The 16891-nt window shown below is 37.5% G+C and overlaps 1 non-coding gene across 1 annotated transcript; it reads right to left on the bottom strand.

Moving 5' to 3' along the window:
• Nucleotides 1-8099: 8099 nt before the first annotated feature.
• LOC141663290 (small nucleolar RNA R71) lies at nt 8100-8206 on the bottom strand. The gene has a single exon (XR_012551367.1). It is a non-coding gene; the product is annotated as a small nucleolar RNA R71 (small nucleolar RNA).
• Nucleotides 8207-16891: the final 8685 nt, after the last annotated feature.

Genomic DNA, 16891 nt, shown 5'->3' with positions numbered 1-16891 from the left:
ATATACAAAAATGAAATATCTTTATCATATGGGCCAATTTTTGTAAATGTAGTGATTGCGAGCACGGTGGTTTTGGGCCCAAATTAGTAAAATAGGGTCCATTCCAGACAACTCAAAATTCTAATAACATGATTTCACAATTTTTAAATATTAAACCACCTTCCGCTCTATCTCCTTTTTCACCCTTTCTACCCATCTCTAATTCCATCTTCTACTTTTATTTACTATTTCTTCAATAAAATTGAGATATATTCCGCAGAATTCGAAAATCCATTAAAATTCCTCACTTTAGTTTTCAGATTTATTAAAGTAAGAGCTCGAACTTTATAATAAAATTCAATTTTTGGATTCAAAATTTATGGTCTAACAACATATTAACATTTGCGGTTATTTCGAAATTTTTGAATTTTGGGTTTTTTCATTTTATTATGTTTAAGTTATTACTTGTGTGTTTGATTGTCTCGATTTATGTGATGTGTCTTGCTTTGTGCGATATGGTGGTTGTGTTGAAAATGAATTTAACAGTGTAGTGGGAGATCTAGATATCTCGCATCAATGATGTTGACATTTTCTTAACAATGACTTGTATTTCTCTTATGCCTGATATAAGCCCTCAACTGTTTTCATCTTGAAACTTATAATGATTGACCTCATTTGTCGTGTCTTGTCTGAAGGATAATATTTTGACAAAAACTCGATCAATAGGCTTTCCCAAGAAGCAATTATAGTATCTGAAAGTTGTTGAAACCATTCCAAAGCTCTTCCCTTTATAGAGTAAGGGAACATGTGAAGACGAATTTGATATGTAGCCACTCCACTAATTTTAAATAAACAACACATCTGCACAAAACGCTCTAAATGATGGTGTGGATCCTCTCGCTCAATATCTCCTTCAAAAGTAGAGTTCCTCACCATTTGAATTAAACTCAAATTAATGGTAATGGTAAACTGAGTTGTACTAATTGCCGGAGTCTTGTAAATGCAGTTTGCAAGATTAGGTGTCTCATGATCTCGAAAGAAGGTTCATCCTGATTGGCATTAAGATGAGCAACTACACATTCACCATCTTGTTTCTTTCCTTCCTTAACTTAGCCTCTTGCCTTAAGTAATTCTCACTGTGATAATGATGTAATGGTCCTTAGACTTGAAATAATTATATTTTTATACGAGAATTAATGTACTTTGATTATAGTAAAAGTTACCTTTGACCATATAATGATAAAAGTGTATTTCAGGTATATTATGAATCGTATGAGAAATATGAATGATCTAGAAAGAATTTAACCCTCCTAATTTTAGGAGTGATATTATTGGCCTCTTGTGTGAGCTAGACTATGAAATGTGTGGCCACGCTCAAATGTTGATTTGATATGATAGTCTACTCATTGATCAAGGAAACCTGGATTAAACATTGATGAGGATGACACATTACATGGCTCTAATTTAATCTATAATATGTGGTTAAAGGGATTATATTACATTGTACATTATTCACGAAAGGTTAAATCGATCATCGATTGAATTATTATTACTTGGGTAGCAATGATGTATTACTTGATGCCGCTCATTGTTTACGATTTTAAATTAGATTTAAATTCATTTTCAACGTAATAATAACCTATAGGGTCACACACAAAGAATGTTTGAAGAATTATTTAATTTAAATTGGATTTAAATTATATTAAAGTAATTTGAATTATTTATAATATTAATTAAGTATAACTTAATTAATTAGATAAATAATGATATTCAAATTTACTAATATTAATTATGAAATTCAGTTGTTAAATAATTAAGTGTGATTTAATTGTTATACCGATAGGAATTTTGAATTAATAATAACTCCTAAATAGTTAAGAGTTATAATTCGTTTTTCTACTCTTATATAATATCTCTTGTGCCTGATTTTTAAGATAAGACTTTTACTAAAATCCTAGCCACCAAGTAGGGGTGTAAAACGGATAATTCGGATACGGATTCACCTATATCCGGATCTGTATCTGCATAACAAAAACCGTATCTGAATCCGGATCCATATCCGCGAATTTTAGAAAAAATTTATCCGTATCCGGATCCTCCAGATATTATCCGGATACGGATAATATCCGGATCCGCTTCTGTAAACTATCACCAAAAACTATAAATACATTATGAGACTAATTAAAAGGAGGTTTTGAACCATTTCACAGCAAATGCATAACTTGTAAGACTTAAAATTTAGAAACAGACATTAAAACTAGTTTGGGCATTCATGCTATCATTTTGAAAAAAATGTCATTACTAACTATCAAACAAACACATTTGTCTCTGCCTGAAACAATTTTAAGAAAAAACAGTAGATTCCTTTGCCCCACAGTCCTACAAATCAGCACACTATTTCCATATTTCTCCAGTAACAACATCCAGTAACAGCAGATGCTGAAAAATGTAAAATAAAAGCAACATTAGCAAATAACAACAATGACAAATATACTAGCATATACAGTATGACCTACAAATATGCATAAACATTACACTCCGATGTGCAAGAGATACTAATATATGATCCTTCAAAGTAAGTCATTACACCTAAACCTCTTTATTTCCTATCACACTCAAATTCCACATACATCGACATAATGAAATTATAAACAAAAAATACACACTACCTGAACTAACTTATATCCTTTGAACACACAAAAACTACAACATCACAAAACTACACAATCGAGTCTCGAAAAAATCACAAATTCAACAAAACAACTAAAAATCCTGAAAAATGTAACTGCATTTCCTTTAATTCGTAAGTGTTTGTATGTACATTACATAATCATAACATTCAAAATATAACAAAAATTCACAAAAAATAACTAAATCCACAGCACAATCCACTTAAATCAATCAACAAAACGACGACGTAAACTCAAAACTCGACAAATTGAAGAGCTCACCTACAAGTTTAATGACCTTAAATGCAAGTGAAAAATGAGTTATAAATAAATAGTAATGGAAAAGGAAGATCTGAATTTAAATTTAAAAGTAGAAAATGATGTACGGTGCATGTTAGGTAATGAATTACACACAGAGGGGGGGGGGGTTGAATGTGTTTTTGTGTTTTTCTTGAACTATCTTGGTTGTGAAAAAAGTAAATCAATTGTTGTAGTGAGATGTGTTCATGCAGAAATTAAACATGCAATAATAAAGAACACAGATCTTTCAAAACTCACTTAATTTTATATTAAAATTAAGAATATTTTGCTATAAAATTTCTAGGCTCTTTGTTGATAAAGAGCTTAGCTTCTATCTTGAGAGAATACATGAGTTCCTGATCTAAATTGTTACATCTAACAAAGGACCAGTGTCAACTTTATAATTCAGTTAACTGCTGGTTTACACAGTGTATAATAAGACATGCTATTAGCTTTAATAAACTGTCACTTGTCATTTCCATTTAAGAAAAAGTATATCTTCCATTTCTGGCTTAGAATATCTTTGCATACTGTGTTAACTTTGATCTTCCTTTGTCAGTTAATCTTCACCCTTGATCTTGCACACTCTTCAAGCTGTTTTTTGTAGACTTGTCAATCCAGCTGATTGGATTGTTTGTTGATTGTAAATCTTGGATAGTGAACTGGTCTGCAAATTGTACTTTGAGATTTTACCTCGAGATCTCTAGTTTGGTCTATAGAGAATTTGACATCTCGATAAGTATATTGGCTTATCGAGATCTTTAATACTCTATTGTAGATTTAACTTGTAGAGGTCTCCGAGTTCTCTATAAGAGAATTTGGCTTGTCGAGATCTCCAGTCTTCATATCTTCACTTTGACTTATCGATATCTCTGAGTTCTCTAGTGGCTTATTGACTTATCGATAACTCAGAGTTCTCTAGTCAAATTTGACTTGTCGATAACTTAGAGAAACAAGTTACAGTCTGACTATTATTAATTGGACTTTTTAAATGCCAACCCGACAATCTGCGTAACAAGAAACAAGTACACCCTGACTATTATCAATTCCAGCATCGTAATTGTCAATCACCTGCAGTTGAAGTACGATCATCTTAGAATAATTGTGTGCTTTATAAAGAAGGTACCAACAAATTAACAACAGATCAGCCGTAAATGTAATTGACAAATATACTAGCATTGATACTTTTACTACTTTCGCATACCAGACTAAGCAGATCAACATGCTCAATCAATACACACTTTTATAAAAAAAAACTTCGGTAGTAAAATATTACTAGCATGTACTAATTTAAAACTAAAAAATAGAAATATAGAAAGCAAAATGCAGGAAATCGAATAAAGAGAATAAAAAAAATGGCCAGGCCTTTGGTTTTTTGGACTTGCTCATCAAAATTCTAAATTCCATTCACTGTAGCAGCTTGAACCATCCTCAAAAACTTTTTCAAATTGATCTAAGATGAATTCGAAGATAAAAATAAATAAGTTCATCAATATACCATAACAGATTTGCGATATTTTGACATCTAAGTTATTGAGAATATACCTTTCTTAATGTCCGGGAGCCAATCTTTGACACATTAAAATTTCAATCGACTCATAATGTAACGAGGAACGAGTATCCGTGATAATTCTTCGACACTTACTAAATGAACTCTCGATGCAACGGAAGAAGTCGGTATAGCTAATATATCTTGCACCATCCATGCAAGTATTGGAAATTTAGGACCATTAAGTTTCCACCAACGGAGAATGTCAAATTCAGTTTCGTTTTCCATCAGAAACAAACTTTCTTTCAAGTATTCATCTAACTCACTTTTTCTTGCATATTCCACTAAATTGTTACTTGCAATAAAATCTTGGAAACCACCTAACCATTCTCCACCTACTGAATTTCCAACTATTTCCCTACAACCTGAACGAGAACTTTCCATAAGGCCACTACCTTTTCCAAATTTCTCGGAATATTCATTAAAAATCTCCAATAAAAACTCATGAATCTGATTTATATAAAAGTCAGGCCTGAAATCATACACACCCTGATATGCATAAGAGACAACTGCCATCTTATATCTGGGATCAAGAATAACGACCACCGTTAACAATTTATTGCATTCATCCCAATATTTATCAAATTTAAGTTGCATTTTTAAAGCAATCAGACTAATCCAATCATCACTAGATTCGGCCCATATTTTGATGCTTCTACGAATTTGAATCACATCAATAAAATACAAATTTGCAGTTGGATATTTAACACCTGAATGTTTTTTTGTTATATCTGAAAAGATCTTCAAACGCTCATAAATTTTCTTCCCCTTTTTGTGACGCCTTCAATCTCGGGGTTAGGAAATGAGGACTCACAACCACAATAAACTAATATAATGACAACATAGTATAATAAACTGTTAGGAATATATTGTAGGCTTGATGATAACTCTACAAAACACTCTAAATAGATAAGTTAAATGATTTTGTAACCATCAAAGTGATGGAGTAGCTTATGTTTAAATAAGTCCATAACACATTCATGTACACTTCAATATCTTAGAATTTTAAAAGTTGTTAGAAATTCCACGTCATGTTGACTACTGGCAAGATATGCAGAATAGGCTTGCTAATTGTAAATAGGTGATGCATTGTAATTCTGCATAAGTGAAAGCGTATCAAGTGCTAAGGAAACACTATCAACATATAATTTGCAAAGCCCTCAACGAATGACTCAAGCCACCTTCAACGGATGATTCATAACAGACTTACCGGATAATGTTGAAGTCTAAAAGAATAATCAGATTTGAATAGAAGTTGAAGGTGACTTGGCAGTCACATGGGTTGATTGTACATAAACGCAATATGGCAGCCTATAACCAGGATTATGAAGATCAAAAAGCATTTCCATTTTCATGCAAAACAGGGACATTCAAAGATGCTATACCTATCTGGATTGCATGGGACAGAGAAATGGAGCAACACGTGATTAGACCTAGATAATAGATGTAGATTTTGTCTTATCTTATGTAACTTGGGGATTATTGGGTGGCATTTATGACACTTTATAATGCTCTAATAAGCTTTGAATTGATGTGTTTGTACTCAGGTTGTTAAGTGTTTTAACGTGTTTTCTAGTGTTTTTGCATTTCAGGCATTAATCTGTGAATCAGGTGAATTAGCATTGTTTTGGTGCTAATATAGTGTCTAGGTGGTGTTGGAATAAAAGCTCGCGAAGTTCGGCTCGAGGCTGCAAGAAAAGGAAAAAGAAAAGAAATAATTTTTGGCAAAAGCCCAGCGCGCCCGTGCTGATCAAGCGCGCGACCGCGCCAGAACTTCAGAGAGCCAGCGCGCCCGCGCTGATCAAGCGCGCGGCCGCACCAGGTCGGGATGCAGAATTCCTGTTTTAAATAGAAGACTGATTTTCTGGGGTTCTATGCTGATCAGGGCTACTATATAAATAACTCTAGGTCATTTTTAATAAAAAAGGGAAGAGACACTTCAGAGCTAAGGAGAAGACGACAAGAGACCTATAGCACGAATCAACAAAGGCGAAGACGATATAGTTTATTCTTGTGAATCTTTGTTTTGAATTGTAATTTTGGATGCTTGTTTCTTATTTTGTTGAACCTATACTCTTGTGTTATACTCTATTATTTATTCGTTATAAAGACTACGTTTGTTATATCATGTTTTCATCAGAACTCACGTTGATGATGAGTCCGATTATGGGCTAATCGTTATCGTGGGGTTCTAGCGGATTTATTTATGGATTTCTTTAGTTAATTGTTTGATGCCTTAGTATGTGGTGATTGTATGATATCCTAGTATTGATTGCGCGTATTCATCTTATGAGCGTCGCAGACTTATAAGATAATGTGTTAATTCTTAATGAAGCGAAAGTGAATTTAAGGATTTAGAACTTGCCATACTAGCATAAGTTCATGTATTTATAATGCTTGATTCGTAGGTAATTTTAACCATCTTACATTCCCTGTGTAATCAAGATAGATAACTTGTGCTTAAACTGTTATGTTGTCAAATTTTATAGACATATAGGGTCTCAATATAATTGGTGTCTATTCAGTTTCTATCTCTTTTGTGGATGTCTGGTAGTATGCTACTCGTGCAACGAAAGTTGGCTTTTATCAGTTTCGTGTTGTCTGATTAGTGTCATCACCATTGCATGTTAAGGTTAAGGACAATAAGGCTATTGAATAAAGTATTTAATGAAGTTAGAATCCCATGTTTGTCATATATATTAATTCAGTCAATATTAATCTCATAATTATAATTATTAGTTTAATTCTTAGTTATAAACAACCTTAATTTGTTATCATCTTAGCATTGAATAATAACCATACATTGTTGCTTAAGTGCGTGAATTAATTAGTTAACCAATATAGTCTCTATGGGAACGAACTAGAAAAGATTTTATACTACTTGCGAACTCATATACTTGCGTGTATTATTAGCGCGTGTTTAGCGACTAACAAGTTTTTGGCGCCGTTGCTGGGGACTGCAGTGTTAATTTATAGTTTATGTGCTTTCCATGAGTGATCGTTAAAGTTTATTGACTCGGACATTGTTACTTATCTGTTTCCTTGTCTTATTTCAGGTACTCTAGCGAGGGTATATGCATACGCGTTCTCGTACTCATAAGTGAACACTGGATAAAGCCGAGGAAGAAGTTGTGGTAGTTCGTAAGGAAGTTTTCAAGGAAGAAAAGAAGGTAGAAGAAGAAGAGAAAGTTGAAGAACCAGCTTTATTAGAGATGGGTGATCAAGCGGAAAATATTAAGGCTTTGATGGACTATTCTCAGCCTAAGATTAATGACATTCAGTCAAGCATCATCAGACCAGCCATCAGGGCTAACACTTTTGAGATCAAGTCAAGCACGATTCAGATGATACATAATTCGGTTCAGTTTGGGTGTTCTCCTACTGAAGACCCCAATATGCACATCCGGGATTTCATCGAGATCTGCGACACTTTCAAGTTCAATGATGTGACTGAAGATGCTATCAAGCTACGCCTCTTCCCATTCTCTCCGAGGGACAAGGCTAAGTGCTGGTTACATTCTCTACCAGCAGGGTCTATCACCACTTGGGAGGATCTTGTGCAAAAGTTTCTCACTAAATTTTTCCCCATGGCGAAGACTGCTGCAATCAGGAATGCTATTACCCAGTTTGCTTAGCAAACAGGAGAATCTATATGTGAGGCTTGGGATCGATATAAGGAGATGCTAAGGAAGTGCCCACACCATGGCATGCCAGATTGGATGATTATTAACTGCTTCTACAATGGATTGGGTGCTACTTCTAGACCCATACTTGATGCAACATCAGGAGGAGCCTTGTGGGCTAAGAGCTACGATGAAGCTTATGAACTTATTGAACTGATGGCTGCTAATGAGTACCAGAATCCTTCCCAGATACTGACTCAGGGGAAAGTCACAGGAATTCTGGAGTTGGACGCAGCAACTGCTATCGCTGCCCAACTTAAGGCTTTGACGATGAAGGTGGACACTTTGGCTAATTATGGAGTTAATCAAATCACTAGTGTCTGCGAGCTTTGTGTTGGTGCCCATGAGACTGATCAATGCGTAATTTCTAGTGAATCAGCTCAGTTTGTGAGCAATCACTTTAAGGTCTGGAAAGGTTGCGAATCCCGAACAAACTCAAGAGTTGACTGAAGAAGTTGGGGCTGAGAAAGAAGTAGAGCAGCAGGATGAAGAAGTGGAACCAATGAAGACAACTGTTGAGCACACTCTGCCTGAGGGTAATACATGGGAGAAATAGATATATCCTCCACCACCTTTTCCTAAGCGGCTGCAGAAGAAGAAGCTGGACAAGCAATTCGAGAAGTTTCTGGAGGTGTTCAAGAAACTTCATATCAACATACCTTTCGCTTAGGCTCTTGAGCAGATGCATAGTTATGCAAATTTTATGAAAGGTATTCTCTCTCGAAAAGTGAAGCTAGATGATTTAGAGACTGTCGCTCTTACGGAGGAATGCAGTGCTGTGCTGCAACATAAATTACCTCCGAAGCTTAAGGATCCTGGAAGCTTCACTATTCCATGTACTATTGGAAAAGTATCTTTTGATAGATGCTTATGTGACTTGGGAGCTAGCATCAATCTGACGCCTTTGTCAATCTTCAAGCAGTTGGACTTGCCTGATCCCAAACTGACTTATATGACCTTGCAGTTGGCCGATCGTTCTATTACATATCCGCGAGGTATAGTGGAGGATGTCTTGGTCAAGGTTGATAAACTCATCTTCCCTGCCAATTTCGTCATTCTTGATTTCGAGGAGGACAAGAAGATTCCCATAATCTTGGGGAGACCTTTCTTGGCGACAGGCCGAACCTTGATCGATGTGTAGAAGGGTGAGTTCACAATGTGAGTTTTGGATCATGATGTTACTTTTAATGTGTTCAATGCTATGAAATTCCCTACTGATAATGATGAATGCTTAAAAGTGGAGTTAGTCGATTCGGTGGTCACATCGGAACTTGATCAATTGCTAAGGTCTGATGCCTTAGAGAAAGCCTTGTTGGGGAATTCAGATAGTGAAGATGACGAAGGTGAAGAACAATTGCAATATTTGAATGCTTCTCCCTGGAAAAGGAAGATATATATGTATTTTGAATCTCTTGGAATGGAGGAATTGAGCAAAGCTCCCAAACGCCTCAAGCCATCTATTGAGGAAGCTCGTACTCTTGAGCTTAAGCCTTTACCTGAGCATTTGAGGTATGCATTTTTAGGTGATGCATCTATTCTGCCTGTTATTATTGTATCTGACCTTTCAGGTAGTGATGAGGAAAAGCTTTTGAGGATTTTGAGAGAGTTCAAATCGGCAATTGGCTAGACTATAGCAGATATCATAGGAATCAACCCTTCGTACTGCATGCATAAAATTCTGTTAGAGGAAGGTAGCAAGCCTACGGTCGAGCAGCAAAGAAGACTTAATCCAATCATTAAGGAAGTAGTGAAGAAGGAAATTTTTAAGTGGCTAGATGCAGGGATCATCTACCCTATATCTGACAGTTCATGGGTAAGCCCGGTTCAATGTGTGCCAAAGAAAGGTGGTATTACTGTGGTAGAAAATGAGAAGAATGAGCTTATTCCTACTGGAACAGTCACGGGGTGGAGAGTTTGCATGGACTACATGAAGCTGAACAAAGCCACTAGAAAGGATCACTTCCCTTTTCCCTTCATTGATCAGATGCTTGACAGGTTGGCCGATCATGGGTACTATTATCTTCTGGATGGTTATTTAGGTTACAATCATATTTGTATCGCTCCAGAAGATCAGGAGAAAACTACCTTCACTTGTCCATTTGGTACTTTCGCCTTCAGACGAGTTTCTTTTGGTCTGTGTGGTGCACCAGCCACATTTCAGAGATGTATGATGGCCATCTTTTCTGACATGATTGGTCATAATGTGGAGGTATTCATGGACAACTTCTCAGTCTTTGGAGATTCTTTTGATGAATGCTTGCAAAATCTTAGACATGTTCTCAAGAGGTGTGTTGAGACCAATCTGGTTCTCAACTGGGTGAAATGTCACTTTATGGTACGTCAGGGCATTATTCTCGGGCATAAAGTTTCTAGTAAGGGTCTTGGGGTGGATAAGGCCAAGGTGGGGGTCATTGAGAATCTCCCTCCACCTATTTCTGTTAAGGGAATTCGCAGTTTTCTTGGACATGCGGGTTTCTACAGGCGTTTCATCAAAGACTTCTCAAAAATTTCAAAGCCATTGTGCAGTCTGTTAGAGAAAGATGTTCCTTTCAAATTTGATGACTAGTGCCTTGCAGCTTTTGAGATATTGAAGAAGAGTTTAATCATGGCACCGGTCATAACTGCACCTGATTAAAATGAACCTTTTGAGATGATGTGCGATGCAAGTGACTACGCAGTTGGAGCAGTTCTTGGGCAGAGGAAGAACAACATAATTCATGTGGTCTACTACGCTAGTAAGACCCTAAATGGTGCTCAACCGAATTATACTATTACGGAGAAAGAACTTTTGGCTATTGTCTATGGTTTTGAGAAATTTTGATCTTATCTACTTGGGACTAAGGTGACAGTTTTCACTGATCACGCGGCAATTCGATATCTCATCTCAAAGAATGACTCGAAGCTTAGATTGATTAGATGGGTTCTTTTGCTTCAAGAATTTGAACTAGAGATCAAGGACAGAAAGGGAACGGAAAATCAAGTTGCTGATCATCTCTCGCGTTTAGAGAATCCTAATGCTACTTCATTGGATAAGACATTGATAAATGAATCTTTTCCCGACGAGCAGCTGTTTGGAGTGCAAGAAGAAGAACCGTGGTTTGCAGATATTGTGAACTACCTTGTGAGTAATATCATGCCTCCCGACTTATCTTATGCTCAAAGGAAGAAGTTTCTGCATGAAGTAAAGTGGTATATGTGGGATGAGCCGTTTCTTTTTTGCCAAAGAGCTGACCAAATCATCAGGAGATGTATTCCTTACAGAGAAATTGGGAGGGGGGGATCTTGCGAGATTGCCACTCAACGGCTTATGGAGGACATTATGGTGGAGAAAAGACAACAACACGTGTTCTTCAAGTAGGCTTCTTTTGGCCAACCTTATTTAAAGATGCTCATCAGTTCATTTTGAAATGTGATCGATGTCAACGTGTGGGTAATATGTCCAAAAAGGATAAGATGCCTCTTAATGTGCTTCTCGAGGTTGAGGTCTTCGATGTTTGGGGAATTAACTTCATGGGGCCTTTGTCTCATCTTGTAATAATCAGTATATCTTGTTGGCGGTTGATTACGTGTCAAAATGGGTTGAAGTTAAGGCATTGCCAACGAGCGATGCGAAAGTGGTGCTTAATTTTCTTCACAATCAGATATTCACAAGGTTTGGAACTCCAAGAGTCATAATCAGTGATGAGGGGTCACATTTTTACATTCGCAAGTTCACTGCTATGATGAAAAGGTATAATGTGAATTATCGCATTGCTACGGCTTATCATCCTTAGACAAATGGTCAAGATGAGGTATCTAACAGAGAGATCAAGCGCATTTTAGAGAAAGTGGTGTGTCCATCGAGGAAAGATTGGTCTTTGAAGCTTGATGAAGCTGTTTGGGCATATAGAACAGTATATAAGACTCTATTGGGAATGTCACCGTTTCAATTGGTTTATGGTAAGGTGTGTCATTTGCCTGTGGAGCTCGAGCATAAAGCATATTGGGCTTTGAAGAAATTGAATCTTGACTTGGATGCGGCTGGAAAGAAGAGGATGCTTCAATTGAATGAACTCGATGAATTTCGACTTCAAGCTTATGAGAACAACAAAATGTACAAGGAGAAAGTCAAGAGGTGGCACAATAGGGGTCTAGTGCTCAAATCATTTGTGCCGGGATAACAAGTTCTTTTGTTTAACTCTCATCTCCATCTTTTTCCTGGAAAATTGAAGTCAAGATGGTCAGGACCCTTCATAATCAAAACTGTGTTTTCACATGGAGCGGTGGAAATTTTTGAGAAAGATCCGGGCTAAGCATTCAAGGTAAATGGTCATAGGTTGAAGCATTACTACGGTGACATGGCAAACCACGAGGTGGTTAGTGCCGTTTTATTGTCCATTTGATCTCGAGATTATATGTCGAGCTAGCGATGTAAAAGAAGCGCTTCTTGGGAGGTAACCCAAGCTTGTTGTACATTAGTAGGTAGAAGAAGCAAGAAGAAAGGAGAAAAACACAAAAAATCAGAAAAATAAAAAATTCAGGGCCAACTACAAAAGCTGGGCGCGCCCGCCCTGACCAAGCGCGCGACCGCGCCATTTTTCCCAGTAACCAAGCACGCCCGCGCTGATCTAGCGCGCGGCCGCGCCGATTTTCCAGAGAGTGAGCGCGCCCGCGCTGTCCTAGCGCGCGGTCGCGCCGGGTCCTGTTCGAAATTTTTTTATTTCAACAGTTTTTTTTAAAGGTAAAATCGGGACTTTTACTCCAAAATCAATTCCAACCCAATTTTTACTCTTCCACATCCCATAATTCCCTCTCCTAATCAATTCCATTATTCCCACGATTCCCACAATCAATTCCCACTTCCATTCCTTATAGAATTCAAACCTCTCCACCTATAAATACATACACTTATACACAACTTCTCCACCACATCACAAACTCTCAAACACAAATTCTCTCTAAACACTTAATCTTTTATTCTCTCTTCTGCAATCCCAATGGCACCCAAGAGACAAAGAACATAAGTTGGAAGCAGCAGCACCGATTCTTCATCGGCGGGTGGTGTGAGGCCCGGGTTTTCTACTCCTGAGGCTGAGGAAGAGTACACGAGGCTTCTCTCGAAGCCTATTGCTAAGGAGCGAGGTTTTCTACCATCAGGAAAGGATGGTAAGTTGTTAGAGATGATTCTCGAGATGGGCTGGGTACTTTTCGGTGAGGCTCCGCTGCTATGCCCATGAGTGATGTGCGGGAGTTCTATGTGAATGCCAAGGCGGAGAAGAATGGTTTCATGGTGGTGAGGGGGAGAACTGTAGAGTACAGTGCTGAAGTTATCAGGACGGTGATTGAGCAGCCCGCGAGGAAGGTGGGTCAGGACACTTGGAACGATAAAACTCCGGAGGACTTTGATTTGGATCTCATTGTTGCTACTCTCTGTGTGCCTGATACTCATTGGAAGTTCAAGAGGGGCACTACTGATTACTCCACGTTCCCTGCTTCGTGAATGAACAGGTTTGCACGGGCTTGGAACTCGTTTATTTGTGCTAACATCATGCCATCTTCGCATGTGCATGAGATTACTGTGGAGCGTGCTCGTCTGCTATGGGGTATTCTTCTGGGTGATTACATTGATTTGGGGATGGTGATATATCAGGGGATTTTAAAATTTTTGAGAGGAGGTACTACAGGTGCTATTCCGTATACGTCCATTGTGACGAAGTTGTGCGTGACGGTTGGTGTTTATTGGCGAGCACATGAGCAGCTATAGCTTCCCAGTGCTCCTATTGACAATTCTATGCTGCAGAGCATGCATGAGTGGTATGGAGGGAAGCTCGATCCTAAGGGGCTTGGGTATTCATATAATCATCTGCCAGGTTGTGTGCCTATGGAAGCAGCTACGGCGGGAGGTTCTCAGCATGCCCGTCGAGCAGCTTGGAGAGCTCAGTATGGAGATGAGGCTGGTTCGTCGCAGTAGCAGCATAAGGCAGAAGGAGCAGAGATGGGAGCTGGTTTGAGTTCAACGCAGTATAGGCGTCTTGCGAGAGGATGGATGCGATGCACGACATCCATAGTTGGTTTACACACGATCTCACCCAGGCACTTGGGACAGCTTTCAGAGCCACCGGTGTTGACATCCAGTGGCCAGTATTTGGTGAGGATTCCGTGTATCCGCCTCCGGACCCGCCTGACACTCCACCCATTGAGGGTGAGGATTCTGATTCATAGTAGGTATTCCTGATTCCTTACTATTACCTTCACTGAGGACATTGAATATTTTAAGTTTGAGGGTGGTAGTTGAAGGAATATGTTTATGTGTGAGTCTCATATAGTTGCATGTTCATGATAGTTTAATTCATATAGTTTGCATATTTTGCCATGTTTGTGTGTGAGTCTTATATAGTTGCATGTTCATGATAGTTTAGTTCATATAGTTTGCATATTTTTCCATGTAGTTTTTTTTATTTTTTTATTTTTGGTAGTTTTATGATATTTTGTTCATGTAGTTTCATGCATTTGCATTATGACATGATCCCCTTAGATAATTTTTCCGATTGATTGGTGATGTTGATGCTAGTGTAGTGATGTCATATTTAGTGATGTTGAGTCTTATTGGATTGATTTGCATGCTAGAAACACATGTATTTCACTAAGTCTTAGAGGTTGCTAGAGTGCTAGATCATGGTCATGGTTTATTTGTCGAGGTCTAATCACTTGCTTATACTCAGAATTTAGGATATTCTCTTAATAATAAAAGACATGGATATTTAAAAATTAGAGAAAATTGGATTTCATTGCTAGTTGTATGGCTAGATGTCAAATGGCTAGTAGCCGGCTCATATTTTTATGAGTAGACTAGGGTTGAGCGAGATGGAGCGAAACACACTCGTTCAGAAATTCATTGAAAAAAAAAGAAAAAAAAGAGGAAAAAAAGAAAAAAAAGAAAGAAAAAGTGTTATGTATAATTGATCACGAGTAAGCTCTTTAGTACTCGAGTTATTAAGTTCTTAGGGGACTTTGTGCCTAATGACCTAAGGCTTTTATAGTCTGGGATCCGCTAACCTAACGCTCGCTACATGTGTACTATTGTATAAGTCTTTTGTGGACCTCACTCATTGCACGATCAAATAAGCATACTTGTGTTGTTTTATAGTGAATAAAAGCATGAATCCATGTTAAGCTCCGATATGAGAATGGAAGTGTTATGAGTTATTTTGAGTCTAGCTTTTATTCTATTTATAAGATTGCGATTGTTCTGATAAGTAGTGAGTCATGATTGTCGATCTAGTTGTGATAGTACATCTGTAAGCATTTGTACATACGCACGTCTCTGGTTTGTAGGTTGATTTGTGAGATTTGATTGCTCTTTATGCGAATAATTGCATTTGCTAAGATTTTGCTTGTTGATTGGTTTAGTTATTTTATGGGGATCGTTGCATTCATATTAGTTGCATTCATGCATGTTTATTTTTTGTTCTTTGAGTCTGTTTATGCTTGAGGACAAGCATCGATTCAAGTTTGGGGGTATGTTGAGTGGCATTTATGACACTTTATAATGCTCTAATAAGCTTTAAATTGATGTGTTTGTACTCAGGTTGTTAAGTGTTTTAACGTGTTTTCTACTGTTTTTGCATTTCAGGCATTAATCTATGTATCAGGTGAATTAGCATTATTTTGGTGCTAATATAGTGTCTAGGTGGTGTTGGAATAAAAACTCGCGAAGTCCGGCTCGAGGCTGCAAGAAAAGGAAAAAGAAAAGAAATAATTTTTTCCAGAAGCCCAGCGCGCCCGCGCTGATCAAGCGCGCGGCCGCGCCAGAACATCAGAGAGCCAGTGCGCCCGCGTTGATCAAGCACGAAGTCGCGCCAGGTCAGGATGCAGAATGTAATAACCCCAAAATTTTGAACTTTTTTTGTAACCCTTATGAATAGTGTTTTTGCTGTTATTGCTGAATAAGAAAACTTTTCATACCACCCTATATAGCAGTTCTTTTATGGTTATTCTGAGATCTTATTAGTACTCTATATGATATATAAGTGTATGTAAAGATCGTCAGAATCCAAATTCAAACACTTTGATTTTTCCCGAAAATCCACCAGATACCGAAAGAATTGAGTATAAGGTAACAGGATAAAAAGGATTTAAATTCAAGGATAATAAGAGAGGATCATAAAAGGAATATAATGTATTGAGAAAGGTTAAGGAAACCCAAGTAATAAGATCCCGGGTATGATCCCTCAAACGATAAATGAAAACGAAAGTTAAGCGAACCGTATAACAGATCAGCGGTCATTAGCCAAGTAATTAGAAGTTAATCAATGAGGTTAGTGAGGATGATGTCATCAAACCAACAAGAAGAGGACAAGTGTGGGAGGATGACATAACATGATGACCTAAGCACGACCAAAGAGAAGTGTGTTGTTGGTTGATTAAGAACCACACAAAAATCACCATGGTTAAAAGGTAAATAATTAAAAGAAAAGCCAAAAACAACCAACCAACAATTCATTTCACCAAAACACAAAGTTGACTTCACTTTTCTTCAAGAAAGCTCTCGGCCCTTTTCATATTTCAAGAAAGAAAAATCCAAAATCCAAGATCCAAGCCTTGTTAATTAGTGAGGTAATTATCTAATACTCCTTATGCATAGATATAGCTATCCTATAAGTTTGAGCTTCAAATTCCTTCACAATCTCTTCCTAAAATTCATGGAAGAAGAGGGTGAATAGTGTTTTTCA

The sequence above is a fragment of the Apium graveolens genome, chromosome 5 (genome assembly GCF_009905375.1).
Source record: "Apium graveolens cultivar Ventura chromosome 5, ASM990537v1, whole genome shotgun sequence".
NCBI lineage: Eukaryota > Viridiplantae > Streptophyta > Magnoliopsida > Apiales > Apiaceae > Apium > Apium graveolens.
This window is presented reverse-complemented; position numbering and strand designations above follow the sequence as displayed.